This window comes from Petaurus breviceps, unplaced genomic scaffold (assembly GCF_028583685.1).
Source record: "Petaurus breviceps papuanus isolate PSGF00001 unplaced genomic scaffold, PetGlider_PUasm1.0 174, whole genome shotgun sequence".
Taxonomy (NCBI): domain Eukaryota; kingdom Metazoa; phylum Chordata; class Mammalia; order Diprotodontia; family Petauridae; genus Petaurus; species Petaurus breviceps.
Genome location: NW_027185761.1, coordinates 70,586,704 through 70,601,079, shown reverse-complemented (window position 1 = coordinate 70,601,079; position 14,376 = coordinate 70,586,704). Strand labels below are relative to the sequence as shown.

Below are 14,376 nucleotides of genomic sequence, written 5' to 3'. Positions count from 1 at the left end.
TCAAATCTGACCCTACGAGCTCCTTCCACATCATGAAACAACCTCATTACTGAAATTCTGCTCTTTTCAAGCTGCATTACAGATGCTTTTTCAATGGCCCTATCACTTCACCACCTCTAAAAAGCCTCCCAGGTTACAAGGTACCTCAAGCAAAAAGGAGGAATGACAACATATCACTATAAATCGGAAAGAGGCCGCAGTGAAGAGTAAGGGTTAGGGTCAGGTGCTCAGGGGCTACCCAATGAGTGTCTTTGGAAAGAACCACACCATAGAACAGCAATTCGGTGCCCACCCTTCACCACACCCTGGCCCCCTCCTGCCCTTCCTGCCTTTGCTGTCATCCCTCCACACTCATTGTGCTTTCCGGTGAAGCCCAACTGGCCTTCTTACCACTCCTCAAACACAGCAGTTCTTCTCCAGCCTCCATGCCTTTGCACTATCATGCTTGCTAGTCGGTGTTGGTCAGGGAGAGCTAGCCATCAAGGCAGTGCTCCGCTTTCTACTCAGACTTAATCTGAAAATATGATGATAGAGAGAGCCCAGAATTTGGATCCAGAGACGTGGGCTTGAGATCCCAGCTCTGCGTCTTATTTTCTGTGAGATCTTAGAGATGTCCTTTCCCTTCTCTAGGGCTTGATTTCTTTCTCTCTAAAGTGAGAAGGAAGGGACTTAGATGGCCTTTACCGTCCCTTCTCCATGCGCTCAGGGCCTACAATCATTCCTCCATAAAATGTGGCAAATGCAGGGGAAGGACCAGACCAAGGCTCTCTATTGTCTCCTCTAGGTGTAAATCAATGATCTCTGCAGGAGGCTGCCTCAGTGAACTGGCAGCTCACTAAAAGCCCTGGGCTGGTATGCCAGGTGGCTTCGGGAACCCACGTGCAAGGCTCTGGAATCCTTTCCCCAACATGACCGCAGATTTTCGGGGGTCCTGATTCCAGATTCCAGCTGTGGCTCTCCCTCCCCATCCTGTGTCCTCTGCACATCTGATGGGCGCATATGCCTCTGGTGCCTTTCATTTACTGACAGAAGCAATGGTGTGGGATAAAGAAGAAAATACAGAGAAACATGGAAGTTATCTGGCCTATGCCTGTACTCACTGTATCTGGTTCAGAATCTTTAAGAAATGGTTTTAAAAGAAGGTAACTTGGATGATGAAAGGGCCTTGAGAGCATGCCATGAGACGACTAGCTGACAAAATTGGAGTGATTCCCAAAGAGTCAAGAGAAAAGAGGAGTGCAGAGGGGAAGGTGCTTCCCCCCAACCCTTTAGGATCTAAACATCTTTCATACAAAAGAAGGTTTAGCCCTAGAGGATACGGTTAGTGATAACGGGTGAAAGTTGCAAAGAGGCAAATTGCAGCAGGGCTCCCCAAACTTTCTGGTCCTAGATCCCTCTGGCAGTCTAATAAACTACGGACCCCTTCTCAGAAGTGTTTCCAAATGTGAAAATGCATAGGGTTACTAAGAAAACAATAATACTGAAATATGAAATATCAAAAATACTTTTTTTGTTTGTTCTTATAAGAACCTGTGATGTAAGAATAATGTGTTCCCAATGAGTTATCCCAAAGGAGAGGGGCAGCCTCAGGAGACTGGGGCCACCTCCCTGCTACAGAAAAGTGTTTGAGTTAAGCCAGATGCAAGCGCGTATGAGGCTCACAAATGATCACACTAGAGGGCCGATCTTTGTCCAGGTAGATTCAGTTTGAACTAGACAGTCTCTGTGATCCGGGCTAATTCTTAGGATCTGGGACCGCACCATCATAGAACCAACGACCAAAGTTTAGCAGAACGTGTCTTACTGATGGTCACAGGCTCTTTCCTCTGAGCAGGTGAGCTTCCTTCATTTTACTGGCCCCAGTTATCCTGACTACCATGAGGTCAATGAGACGCAAATTCTAGCAGTGTTCTCAAATTTGCTCATATGCCTCCAAATGTCATTTTCCTCTGTCTATGTTTTGCGCCTGTCTTGTATTGTGCCACCATTTTGAAAGGGAAGGGTGAAAAGGTCCGAGACTCAGGTTGATGGTCCTACATCAGATCCGGCTCAGAGTGCCCAGGAGACAAAGCAGCACTTCTGAAGTCAGAGCAATGAGCCCCGCAAAGAACTACAAAGCTCCTAGGATGTATCCAAAGCACCTGCAAACTGCCCAGCAAGTGGCTGCATGGAACCTTGGGCAGAACAATCAGGTAGGAAAAAGGCAGAGACCACCTTGTTCTGAGTTTTCCTTGTGGAGACACAAAGAGCAAAAAACTCAAAACATTCTTCTTGAATGAATCATGAATACTGTGAGTTAAGATGAATGCAGGAGTCGGAGCCAAGATAGCCAAGCAGAGGCAGGACCTCGCCTGAGCTCTCCCAAACACCCTCCAAACAACGTTAAAATAACATTTCAAAATGAATCCTGGCATGGGAGAACCAAGGGCCAGTGTGAAACGATCTTCCAGCCCAGGAAAGCCTAGAAGGCAGGCAGGAGAGGTCTCTCTCCCTAGGGTGAGGGTGTAATGCGGGCTGAACCCCAGCAAGCCAGCAGCAGGCTCTGAGGACGACTCAACTGGCAGCAGCAGCTTCAAGAGCTCCCAGCCCACTGATGGTAAGGGCATCAGACAACTGGTCAGAAGAGATTACAAGAGACGCTTTGCTGACACTGCATTCAGGACTGTGCTGGATTGCCCATACGTGGTTCTAGGCTGTGATCCCAGGGAGAAAAGGAACACAGGCACAAGAGAGCATGCAGCCACAGGATATAGTGTCCCTGGTCATAGTCCAAGGGCAGAGAAGAGTGCTTATGGTCCCGCCTGAATGTGAGCCCCAGGCCAGGGGGGCAGCGATCACACTTCTTCTTAGACCACACACACACACACACACACTGAAGCTTAGGACAGTGCCCCCTCTACCCTGGAAGCACAGCATAACTTTAAACTAAAATAAAACTCAAGAAATAGGCTAGAAAAATAGGTAAACAAACAAAAAAGAACCCTGAATACAGAAAGTTATTATGGTGACAGGGAAGATCAAAACACAAATTCAGAAGACAGCAAAATAAAAACAGCTACATCCAAAATCTCAAAGAAAAATGTGAACTGATCTCAGGCCCCAAAAGAGAGCTCAAAAAGCATTTTCAAAATCAATTAAGAGAGGTAGGGGAAAAACTGGGAAAAGAAGTAACAATGATGCCCCCCCAAAAAAGGCATCTAGGTAAAGGTGGCAAAAAAAAATACTGAAGAAAATAATACCTTAAAAAACAGAAAAGATAAATGGTAAAGAAGAAACACAGATTTACTGAAGAACTCCTTAAAAACCAAAATAGGCCAAATGGAAAAAGGGGTACAAAAATTCACTGAGGAGAACAATCCCTAAACAAAGCAGAATTGGCCAAATGGAAAAAGAGGTACAAGAGCTTAATGAAGAAAATCATTCCTTAAAATTAGAAGGTGGCAAGTGGAAATGAATCACTCCATGAGACATTAGGAAACAAACAAAATCCAAAGAATGGGGGAAAAAAAGAGGAAAATGTGAAATATCTTGTTAGAAAAACAACTGAACTGGAAAAAAGACCAAGGAGAGATAATTTAATAATTATTGGACTACCTGAGAGCCATGATAAAAAAAAAGGAGCCTTCTAAGAAATTACCAAGGAAATTACCCTGATATCCTAGAACCAGAGGGTAAAATAGAAACTGAAAGAATCCACTCATCACCTCCTGAAAGAAATCCCAAAAAGAAAACTTGTGGAATATTATGACCAAATTGCAGTGTTACCAGGTTAAGGAGAAAGTATCCTAAGCAGCCAGAAAGAAACAATTCTAATATAATAGAGCCACAGTCAGGATGATATAAGGTCTGGCAGTTTCCAATTAAAGGAGGAGAGCTTGGAATGTAATATTCTAAGGGGCAAAGGCACTAAGATTACAACCAAGAATCACCTACCCAGCAAAACTTAGTATAATCCTTCAGGGGGGGCAAATGGACATTCAATGAAAAAGGTGCCTTCTAAGCATTCCTGATGAAAAGACCACAGCTGAAGAGATAATCTGACTTTCAAATACAAGACTCAAAAGAAGCACAAAAAGGTAAACAGAAAAAGAGAAATCATAAGGAATTCCAAAAGGTTAAACTGTTTCTATTCCTACATGAGAAAATGATATCTGGAACTCTTAAGAACTTTCTCATTATTAGGGCTGTTAGGAGTTAACATAAACAGAGGTTAGAGTTGTGAGTGGAATATGATGGGATGATATCTAAAAAATTTAAGGGGCAAGAAAGAGGAATGTAAAGGAGAAGGAGGAAATGAGAGATGGGACAAATTATTTTACACAAGAGGTACAAAAGAATTTTTATAGTAGAGGGAAAAGAAATGTAGGGTGGTGGCAGAACACTTGAACCTCACTCTCATCGGAATTAGCTTTAAGAAAAATAACATACACACTCAAGTTAGGTATAGAAGTTTATCTTATCCTATGAGGAAGGGATGGGAGGGGGGAATAGCAGAAGGGAGGGCAGTGGCCAGAGGCAAAACACTTTTATGGAAATATACAGTAATTATAACTATGGGGGAAAAAATTTACAAGTTTCTCTGTTAAAGGTCTCATTTCTCAAATATATAGAGAACTGACTCAAATTTGTAAGAATACAAGTTATTCCCCAATTGATTAATGGTCAAAATATATGAACAGGCAGTTTTCAGACAAAGAAATAAAAAGTATCTATAGTCTTATGAAAAAAAAATGCTCTAAATCACTGGGGATTAGAGAAATGCAAATTAAAACAACTCTGAGATACCACCTCATACCTATCAGATTGGCTAATATGACGGAAAAGAAAAATGATAAATGTAAGAGGGGATGTGGGAAAACTGGATCAGTGAAGTCATGAACTGATCCAACCACTCTGGAAAGCAATTTGGAAATGCCCAAAGGGTTATAAAATTGTGCATACCCTTTGACTCAGCAATACTACTACTAGGTCTGTACCCCAAAGAGATCAAAGAAAAAGGACCTATATGGACAAATATTATAAATACATATTTGCTTTTTGGAGGGGGGCAGGGCAGGGCAATTGGGGTTAAGTGACTTGCCCCAGGTCACACGGCTAGTAAGTGTTAAGTGTCTGAGGCTGAATTTGAGCTCAGGTCCTCCTAATCCAGGGCCGGTGCTCTATTCACTGTGCTACCTAGCTGTCCCTGGACAAAAATATTTATGCCAGTTCTTTTTGTAGGCAAAGAACTGGAAATTGAGGGGATGCCCATCAACTGGAGAATGACAGAACAAGTTGTGGTATATGATTTTGATGGAATACCATTGTGCTATAAGAAATGATGGGCAGAATGCATTCAGGACAACTTGTAAAGACATCTATGAACTGATGCAAAGTGAAGGGACCAAAGCCAGGAGAACACTGTACACACTAAGCGCAATACTGTACAATGATTAGCTGTAAATGACTAAGCTATTCTCAGCATTAAAATGATTGAAGACAATTCTGAAGGACTTACGATGGAAAATCCTATGCACTTCCAGAGGAAAAACTGATGGTGTCTACAGATTGAAACATATTTTTAAAAACTTTTTGTGGGGGAGGGATTGGTCTGTATTTTATTTCACAATATGACTAATATGGAAATGTTTCGCATGATTTCACATACATAATATTACTTGCCTTCTCAATGAGAAGGGAGGGGAGGGAGAGAATTTGGAACTCAATTTTTTAAATGAATGTTAAAAATTGTTTTTACATATAATTGGAAAAAAAATTAAGAAAAAAAGACAAAATTTAAGTTTATAAAAATACAGGGAACACTAAATAATGACCAAATATGTGAAAGTGTATGACATAAGTAGAGGGGGGGTCCACCTGAATCATGACAGCTTTTTTTCTAGAAGATTCACTGTTTTTATCATGCTAGGAACCCCCCCCCCCAAAGTAAAGTGATACTCACACACACATAACCACCCCCACTCCCCCTCCTATCTATCTCAGATCTTTGGGTCTTCAAAGTAATGGTACCAGTATATTCTGTGTTAGAATGCTACTTGGAAAGTAGGGACAAATGGCAATCCCCTTGTTCTAAGCCTATCTACACAACCCAGAAAACAGCAGCACCTATGTGTGACGTGACTATTCATGTATAATAATCTCAGATTACTTGTTGTCTTGGGGAGTAGGGAGGGAGGGAGAAAAATTCCGAACTCCAAATCTTACAAAGAATGAATGCTGAAAACTGTCTTTATATGTAATTGGAAAAAATAAAATGCTATTAAGTGGGGGGGGGGGGAGAGAAAGAAAACAGCAGCCCCCTTGCACCTCCCCCCTTGACTTGAGCCTCTGAACTGACTTGGTTTCATCAGGGCATATGCCACTGAAGTGAAAATACTAGAGTCTAAAGTCTCTAGCTGGATGATCACAAAATCTTGACCAATTAAGGCCATTTATTTCCTTAAATCCAAAAGAGGGGAGAAAGCAGCACTCCACAGAAAATCAGTGCAAATGGCCTTGCAGGTGCTGGCGGGGGGGGGGGATCACTCCCAGGCACATTGGAGCCATCAGGTTTCATGGAGCCTTCCTCAGTTACTACAGATACATTGTACAGTTCCATGACAGGTCTCTTTTTCAAGCAGGAGCTCTGTCCATCCCTCAGTCCCTTACTGAGGTTCTAGCTAACACTGAGGGCTTTATGGCAGAGTACAGGAAAAGCAAGACATCAGTTCCAAATTCTACTCTGAGCAACTCAAAGTTGGCTTCCTCCCAACTAGATCCTGGATGTATAAGCCTGTAGTTGCACTGGATTAATGCAGAAATTCAATATTTAATACAGCCATATGCATACATTGTACATATATATAAATGCCACACATGGATACTTACCATATGTATTTCTATCCTCAAATGGCTGAGTGCTGGACCTGGAGTCAGGAAGATATGAATTCAAATCCAAGCCCAGAAACTTCCTAGCTATGTGACTTTGGATAAGTGATTTAACTTGTTTGCCTCAGTTTACTCAAGTACAAAATGAGCATAATGGTAGCATCTGCCTTCCAGGGTTATCATGAGAATCAAATGAGATAATATTTGCATAGTGCATGGCACACAGTAGGCACTTAAATCTTGTGGTTTTTATAAATGCTATGTGATCCTTTGGGAACAAACAACGTCCCCCCCCCCCCCCCCCCCCCCCGAAAAACAACTGGAATAAAAGTCTGGGAATCAAAAAGTCTGGAAGCTACTGGTAGTTTTCCAGCTACATTTATTAAGTGCCTACTAAATTCTAAGCACTGTGCAAAGTGTTGGGATGCTAAAAGGAGACAGGAGGCCTCCACAGGGAGCTCAGTGCTGTTCAAAGTAGAAACAAAGCAGAGCTAATGAGAAATGAAGTTAGCTGGAAAATTCTGAGCCCATTATAAAGGGAGGCTTTGGGAAGAGCTTGGTGCTTCCCCCTCCAACCAGAGGGGAGAAGTAGCTAAGGGTGCTGAGGAGATGATGGGAATCAAAACTGAACTGATCTCCAAGATGATAAGATTTCAAGTAATGAACTCCTGGGGGAGTTGTGTGGGGTGGTGTGGCTGTTCCAAGCAGAGCAGCTGATGGGAAACAAAGTCAAGGCTGAGAAGGAAGTCATGGCTAAAAGACCATGAAACAGCACTAGGTACAGACACCAAGGCCACACCATGGGGACGCTCCTTCCTAAGGGACACGGAACCACTGAGGCACTAGTCTTGGTGCCCGGCCATTCAACCAGCGTCCAAGCCATGTCACAGCACTGTCTCCATAAATGCAAGGGGTGGCCTAACCTGTTCTGGATGAAGCTGGCTGGCTCACTGTGATCAAGGGCTCCTCTTCTCCATGTTCATTTAGCATGACCTTAATAATAACTTTTAGAGTTTTACCAGGAATCTCGGTCCAGCCTTGAGGTGTAGAGATTTTGTTCCTTTCCTGTTGAAAACAACTACCACCAAACCCCATGCTACTTGCCAATCTTTGGTCCTGCAAGGACCTCTCCTGTTCTCTACCATCTTTCTACAAAACGCCAGTGGCTTGGTGGTCCCATAAAGTAGGCTCGTCTATGCCTGAAGACCTGAATGCCCCAAGGTACTCCTCAGTCAGTCAGCCAGCCAGCATTTATCGATCGCAGACTAGGCGCCAGGCACGGGGCTAAGTGCTAGGGGTACAAAGAAAGGCAAACGGCAATCCCTGCTCTCATGGCGCTCCAAGTCTAGTGGAGAGGACAACACCCACTCGAACACATGCAAACGTGTTACCCTTGGGACGAAAAGGGGCGAGCGAAGCAGGAAGACACAGGAACGAGGAGAGCCTGGGCTACTTCTCATTAAGTCCTTTTGCAGTCAATCAACGAGCTGATAAATGTATCAGCATCCATTCTGTGCCAGGCAAAGAAAACAGAAGCAAAATCACCTGTGCGGCTGGTAGTCGCAGGTGCAGCAGGCTGTTCTGTCTGTGCCCTCTTCCCTTCTCCGGACCAGAGCTGCAAGGTTCCTTCTTCTTCCTGCTCTACGTGTTCCACTGGTTCCACTTAGAGCCTTCGTGTTCTTGGCGCTTCTTACACAGCGTGCCAAGCTTTCATCCTCCATTACCTGCCCTTACGTCTGTAACGGCCTATCTTTTCACAACCGAAGGGGGCCCAGGACATAGGTGGTTAAAGGATGTGAACCATTTAAACAGTTTAAAAACAACATACGATACGAAAGATTGCTCCAAATCACACATAAGAGCAAATGGAAACAACTGAAGGAGCAGCTCATACCCTACAAACTGGCAAAGACCCCAAAGACGGAGGTCCCCAATGCTGGAGGAGTTCCGGGTGATCCCTGTGGAGGGTCTGTGAAACATCCACCATTCCAGAGAATCACCTTGAAATGTGAGAAGAGCCACTGACCTCTTCCCATCTCTGATCCAAGGATCCCACCGGGCACATCCTATGGAAGATGCACAGCTTCCTAAGAGTAGCCATGACTAACTCACCATACCTAGGTAAGCACCTTAGCAAGAGCTCTGAATGAGACTCAGAACACTGCCTTGGGCACCCAGAGGATTAGCCACTACCTCAGGCCAGACCTATCCTTTAGACCAGACCTCCGCAAACTTATTTGGCTTACCACCCCCTTAAAAAAAAAAAACCTTACTCAGCACCCCCCCTGGAAATCTACTTTCTTTAATCTTGTACTGTGCTTTTTCAAAAAATTTGCATCATTTCAAAAAATATATTTTTAAATGACACAAATTTAGTAATTTATTCTAAATCTGTGAGTTCTTCCTGCACTGAAATTTTGATGACATAATACTATGTTATGTGGTCATACAGTATCATATTGTAAACAAATCATTACACTTACATATTCCTGCCAATGATGCATACTGGACTTCCCCTACAATGTGCTACTCATCTGCCTGCCAACACATGCTTATTAAGACCTGTTGGCAGACTTGACCACTGATCAGTTGTAACTTGCATTTTGTGTGCTTATTTGAAAAATAATGTAATCACTATGACTTTAAGTCTGTTACACAACAGATAAAACATGTATGAAGTTTTTCAAAATTTTCTTATCTTCTTTCCTTATGCTTCTTTTTTATTTTCTTAATTTCTTATTTTCTTATTTCTATTCAACAACCCCCCCCCACTTGCATCAGAGGCTACTACTGCCCCCCTGGATCATTCCAGTGCCTCCCAGGGGATGGTATCCCCCACTTTGGGACCCTCTGCTCTAGACTGAGGAAAAGTTAAACAATTGTGGTATGTGAATATAAAAGAGCATCATTACACCATAATAAAGGATGAATATGAGGAATTTTGAGGTTCAATCATATGCAGAGATGCACGGTGATGTAAGCAGAACCATGAATACAAAATATACAGTGATAGTAACAAAAATGGAAACTTCGTTAAAATGAAACCAAAGGTTGAGTAAATACCTCTCAGTACTGAACTCTGTGAAAAAAATAAGGAGATGGATGTCCTTCTTTTCACTGGAGGTGGGAGAGCTCTAGGTGAAGAAACCAGTATACATCATCAGACCTGGTCACTGTGTCAGTAGGCTCTGCTACAGGGGTGTCTCATTAGATGGGGGAGGGGGAAGGAGGGAAATGTATATGGGAAAAACTGATGCAGAGGGTCAGACTTCATACAGCGTGACCCTGAAAAAGCCCCTCCATCTCTCAAAGACATTCTCTAAGAGTCTCAGCTGCAGAGAAGGTGCTAGAAGGCACCAAGAGTGGGATTTTCCTCACCAGGTCATGACCTAAACCAGAGGTGTCAAACTCAGAGAAAAGCAGTCATATCAATGACTTAGAAAATCATACATTAACATTAAATGTGTTTTATTACATTTTAATTTGTTAACTATTTTTCAATTACATTTTAATCTAGTTCAGCTGCCCTCGGGAGCTTTGGATATCTCCTACTTACAGCAGTGAAATCACAGGTCTAGTTGCTACCCCTAAAAACAAAAAGTATCAATAAGGTTATACAAAATACAAAAAATCAAATCAAGTCTGAGTTGAGATGGATGATTCCTGAGAGCTGGTCACACTAGAATTGTTTCACTTCTCTCCTCAGAATCTCATTTCTCTGAGCCATCATCCCATTCCTCATTGGGTTATGTTGTCTTCAAAAATTTTAGGCCATGGGATCCTTCCCACCTTTTCTCAGAACCCCTCTGAAATCTGTCATACTCAAGTCTAGTGACGAGCTTTCCTCGCCTTTGCTGTCAGTAATTAAAAACAGTCACTTCTCCACAAAGGAACTGGTTTCATTCAGTGCAGGAAAGTAGTCGGGGTTCCCTTAACCATGTCCTAAATCACCAGGATGATTTGATCATGAAGTCGAAACAATTCTTTATTGCCTCTGGTTATTCTGGTAGAGAAGAATTCCAAATGTACAGAGGAGGTCCTCCACAATGAAGCCGCATTCATGAAATGCTCACTCCCCCACAGAAAATACGGCACCTACTCTTGAGCTGCTCCCAGACTAGTGGAGGTTTCAACTGCCAGTATCAGGGCAAAGCAGATGGGACTGGGTCTTCCTTAAATGTCACCTGCAGTGATGGATTCACAGTATGACTTTTCTGCTGTAGGACCAGGTGTTTGGAGGTAAGAACCTTTCTGGTCCGTCCTCATGGGCTGGACTGCTAAGAGTGTAACAGCTCCCCATAACCTCTAGGATGAAACACCACCCCCTTGGCTGGGTGTTCCAAAGTCCTTCCCTCCCTTGCTCCTACCTAGTGGCCAGGCATAGGCATGTTCCACTGGGTGTCACTATTCAGGCAAATGGATCTCATTGCTTGCTGTCCTTCAAACACATCTCTTCATTCTCCCTAGGCCTACGATGCCCTCCCTTGAAATAACTCTTTCTCCCTCCTGTACTCTTCTGCTCTGAGAATGCCCGATACCCCTCAAAGCTCAGCTTAAACTGCACAGGCCAGCCAGCCCCGCCATGCACCCACTCCACCCCTACAAACATCAGATGGTTTCTGCTCCGGAATGCCAACTGTTTGACGGCAGGCCTCGCTTTCTTTTGCCTTGGAATCCCCGATACCTCAAGGGGGCATCATAGGGCGCTTGCTGATGGGCTATTACCACACAGCTCTGCCATGCCGGGGCTACACTGTTTCCCCCACTTCTTGCTTTTATCGAGCCTGGTCTCCAGTACTCGCCTACTCACTCCCAGTACCCTTCCTCTTCACCCCAGAGCTCCCCCCAGACTTCAGCTCTGGTCCCTGTGTTTCTCCAAAGGTACTGCCAGCACTCCTTTGATCCATCTTATTCCTTCTGAATTCATCAGTTCAGCTGAACACAAGGATCAGGTCTGGCGCTTCTGAACAAGGTCTGCCCCACAGAAGGTTTCAGGGATTCCAGTAAGTTGGGTGTGTCCCACTAGGGAGTTCATCACCACCCACGGGCAGGCTTGGGGCTTGTCCAACTGTCATACACATATATGCCTAGAAGACTATCACACAGAGGACTCACACAAGGCAAGTGCTTACATGGAGGTCAGAAGAGGCAAGACAAGGACACTCTCAGGTCTCTCATGGGAGACCCGGCACAGGACCGCCCGGCATGGCACGCCCACATCAAAGAAGGTGCTGTGCTCTATGGGCAAAGCAGAACTGCAGCGGCTCAAAAGCCACGTGTGATACACAAATTCAGAGATATCTTCACTCCAAACACTGATGTGGACTATGGGTGACCAACCTGTGGTAGCGCTTTCCATGCCTGCACCGGCCTGATCCGCCAGCCAGACACGCTGTACCTTGATTCCAACACAGGGATATCATTTTGGTCCTTTTTGAGAACAAATGACAACAACCAACCCACCAACCCACCAACGTCCACGACCGTGAGCACCCGCGCCAATGAAACCGAGTATCTCTGAAGCATCCTTTCTGAAATTTTAAAAAGTTCTATTTCTTAGATTTTTCCCTCTTTGGCAGGCTGAACTCCAAGCCACAAAGGAAAATCACCTCAAAGTAGTTACAGTGGGAGAACTGAACAAAAGATAATCAGCCAAAGGAACAAACGACTGCTGGGACAACATCCATCCACACAGACAATAACAGCACCACTTCTGGGAGCACTTGTAACCCCAGAACCACAGTTTGCAGAGTCTGGAGAGTCACAGGAGCACTTATGAGGCTTTTGCACACTACTTACTTAAGCGATGAATGTAGCTTCATTTCTTGCTCACGATTTAATCATAACCATAAAGCTAAGAACACAATGATGGCTGCAATACTTTATATATCTTAACCTGAAATATAATAGAGTCAAATATCTGGCAGGAGGCTTTTACTGAATTATTTTTAGAACCACACATCCTTAAGTCACTTTACTGATGAGCAATATCAACACAGTTTTTTTAAGTCTACAAAGAACTTTGAGCTTATATTTATTGGAACTTAACATCCCTGTGAGATAAGTCCTTACTCTAGGTATTAACTTCCCATTTTAGAAATAAGAAAACTGATGCTTGGAGAAGTTCCTTGTCCTGTCTTTAGACAAAGATAGGATTTGAACCGAAGTTTGAGTCCATATCCAATCCTCTCCATTCACTATGCCAGGCTGCCTCCCTGAGGAATTACTTTCAAGGAGATCATTTGTGACAGACAAGCTTCAATAAAATAACCCATCAGGTCAATTTTTCTCTGAACTGAACTCTTAAAACAAATCTTACCATTTCAAAAAAAGCATACAGAATCTAACTCCTCGGCTTAAAAACAAAAACAGCGTCAGACCCCAGAAATGTATTTAGGGTGGGGCGCCGGAGCTGACCGACAAAGGCCTGTCAAAAGCCTCTGAAGATTCTCTGGTCGGACCCCTGCCTCTCACAGAAGAAAGCCAGGCCCAAACGGGCCAAGCCCCGCCAGAAGCAAGTGACGGAGCAAAGCCTGGACCGCTGCTCCCCCTCCCCTCCCACGCCCCGCCAGCCTGCCGCCCCGGGGGGGGGGGGGGGCTCCGACAGGGCGGCGGCCCGGGGTCACGGGCCCCTTGGGGTGCAGAGCCCCGCAAGAGGCAGCCGCCAGCCACCGCGCACACGCACGCAGACACACTCGCTCTCCTTCCCCGGGGGACCTCCCCCGGTGAGCCTGGCACACAGCAGGCGCCTAATGGATGCACGCTGCGGCCCCAGCCCCCGCAGGAGGGGCGCAGGGTCCTCCTCGGACCCCCACCCCAGCCTGGCACACTGTAGGCGTTTATTAATGGATGCCGCGGCTCTCCCTCCACCCTCCCAAAAGGCTGGGCGCCCCTTTCCTGCTCTGTCCCCCCCGGGATCCCGGTACACAGCAGGCGTCTAATGGAAGCTGCGGTTCTGCATTACCCCCTCGGAACCCCGCAAACAGCCAAAGGAGGGGCGCGCTTCCCTCCCCCGATCCCCGCACACAGCAGGCGCCTAATGGATGCACCGGCTCGGGCGCGGTGACCTTCGGGCCGCGCCCCAGAGGCCCGGCCGCCCGGCCCGGACACACCCACCGCCCGGCGCCCCGCGAGCCCGCGCTCACCTGCAGCCGGCCGGGGAGCGGAGGCGGGCACGCACGCACGGCCGGCCGGGGCGAGGCCGAGGCCGCCGCCGCCGCTGCCGCCGCTGCCGCCGCCGCTGCGGGGCCGGGACCGGGACCGGACAGCTCGGGGCTCCTCCTGGCAGCCGCCGCCGCCGCCGCCGCCGCCGCCGCCGCCGTCGTAGCCGATCACTTCCGGGGCGCAGGGGCCGGGGTCGCACCACCCGGAGAGGGGGCCCCCCAGCGCGGGAGCGACTTCCGGCGGAGCGCACAGGACCGGGACCAGAACCCGGCTCGAGAACAATGATGGGAAACCCTGCTAGTCGCCCCGCCCACGCTGGGAGGGGGGAGGGGGGGCGGTGTTGGA

At 46.0% G+C, this 14,376-nt stretch overlaps 1 protein-coding gene across 2 annotated transcripts in view; it reads right to left on the bottom strand.

Annotated features, from left to right (window-relative positions):
* Positions 1-14,098, bottom strand: part of RALA (RAS like proto-oncogene A) — a 61,113-nt gene extending 47,015 nt beyond the window's left edge. Inside the window, exon 1 of one of the 2 annotated variants that reach the window (XM_069084391.1) lies at positions 14,013-14,098. The gene's annotated coding sequence lies outside the window, so the exon portion shown is untranslated. The remainder of the gene's footprint in view (positions 1-14,012) is intronic. The other variant, XM_069084392.1, reaches the window with a different exon arrangement.
* Positions 14,099-14,376: the final 278 nt, after the last annotated feature.